This window comes from Pinus tabuliformis, chromosome 5_2 (genome assembly GCF_031772625.1).
Source record: "Pinus tabuliformis cultivar Carrire ecotype Pingquan chromosome 5_2, CPIR1, whole genome shotgun sequence".
Classification (NCBI taxonomy): Eukaryota; Viridiplantae; Streptophyta; class Pinopsida; order Pinales; family Pinaceae; genus Pinus; species Pinus tabuliformis.
The window spans coordinates 516,828,141-516,830,344 of record NC_142306.1 but is presented as its reverse complement, the minus strand read 5'-3'; positions in this window follow the sequence as shown (position 1 = coordinate 516,830,344).

The window sequence follows — 2,204 nt, the reverse complement described above, 5'->3', positions numbered from 1 at the left end:
AAAGTTGTAGTTGTTGCTCTGTTCAAAGAATGGTTACTGTTCTGTTAAATGAACAATTGTTGCTCGGTTAAATGAACAGCTATTGTTCCATTGAATGAACGGTTTTTGTTCTATTAAACGCACATTTGTTGTTCTGTTCAAAAATCGGTTGTTGTTATATTCTCAATTGTGTGATTTCTGTTCAATTTTTTTAAATTCGCAACAGTTGTTCCATTCAAAAATCAGTTGCTATTATATTTTCAATTGCGTGATTGTTGTTCGGTTTTTTTAAATTCATGGCCAATTTTTAGTTTCCTATAGAACAATCATTGTTCCTTGTGCGATATAATAACATGGTCATTTATTTCAGTTGATGTTTTTATTTGTGAAAGCCGTTGTCTTTTGGATAAACTACTTGTCGTTCTTTCTATGCAGTCCCACTTTTGGCTAGAAATTTGCATCGAAATTTAAAGAAAAAACATTCATATTAATTACATTGTGATTTTCTTTAACCTTTTTCTAATTATATTTATTTTAAATTTGACATGGTTCATTTGTTAAATCACTTTTTGTATGAATGATTTTTTAGATATACTATCACTTGATTCATCACCTATAACAACAGCATGATGGTCTTCTCTTTTACACTTTTAAATGGCGGTTCCCTTCGGCAAAATGAAAGGAACTAAGACATATATTTTGTGGCATTCTTTTTACTTCTTACACCATCCCTAACTCTAAACGAGTTAGTGAGTCTCCCTCAACTTACAGTGTAAATTTAGAGATATAATATTTTTTTCTCAAAGAGGATAGGGGGTCTCACCACCAGCCAGCGTACCATGATTATAATGAATTAACACAAGTGACATTCCCATTATGGCCACCACACTAGGGTAATGGTCTTTCAAATATTATAAATGTCAAACGATAGGAAGTCTCATCATGAGCCGGCCTGCTCAATTTGTTATGCCCTGGTGAATGGAATTGTGATTATCTGGTTACCATGCCAACACAGTGGCCTCATTTCAGGAATGTGTAAATAATCAAAAGTCATAAGTTGAGGATCCTGGGTCATTTTCAGGTTTAAGAGGAAACCGTGTTGAGGTTGTAGAGGCCTGCTGACAGCAGTGGCTCTGCCTGTGGTATTGGCGTATTACTTTAAATTGCAAACTATTTAGTATGCTAATACTTCCTATTCAATTAATCCAAATGGAGAAACCACCATTGAGTAGTGTTTATACTTCTAAAACATGGTATTATTGTTGAAAGTCCATTGAATCGATCACTTCAACATTCTCGAATCAGTTGACACCAACAGTAATTATTCTTAATCATGCCTTGTCAAATTTCGCTTTATTAATCTCAAAAGGTAAATCATTTCTCATAATGACTATTTACATGCTTTTTTCTTTTTATGATTATTTCTAACCACTCATATGACTGATAATTATTTCACTTCACTTCCCCTATCGAAATCCTTTGGCTGCTTCGTGCCATGTAAATGATGTCGTTGTAGGTTTTAACCCTGTATAGAAATTAGCTGCACATGAATTCTAAAACACAGAAAATAAACAATAGCGAGAGCACAACACATAAAACACATATACACAGAGATTTTTTCCTTGATCCCAAAACCAGGACTACCAGCTTGATTTTTTATTATCTTCCTTTCAATCTTATAATACATATTTATACATGCCGAAGCATCCAATCCCATGGACCAAAAATCATCGTGTCCAAAACCATGGGCCGAAAACCATCGTGTCCAAAAACATGTGCAAAAATCATGCACAAAACCATAGGTGGGTCTGCCCAACCTAACATAGGTTCCAAAACCAAAATTTTCCGGGGCGCTTCCCTAGACCCCATAGAGTGGGGTTACCTGCACCCCTCAAACCCCCTGTGAGACCCCCCCCCCCCCCACTACGCAATCGATGCAACAAAGGGAGGGGGGCCTCCGCTCCCCTTCTAACCCCCCGGTTAACTACGTGGGCTAGTCATGGAAAGAATATAACACAACCCAACATTCTCCCACTTGTTGTTTTCTTTCCATAGGGGGCCACAAGAGAGCTTAGTCATTTATCCAGCCCTGAAAGGCCCATTGTTTCTCTACACCAAGAGAACTTCGGAGAGCTCACAGATTTTGTTAATGAATCTGTAGTATTCTTCAAAGTGTCTACCTTTACCAGCAACACATTTTTGTCCTCTATCATGTCCCTCACAAA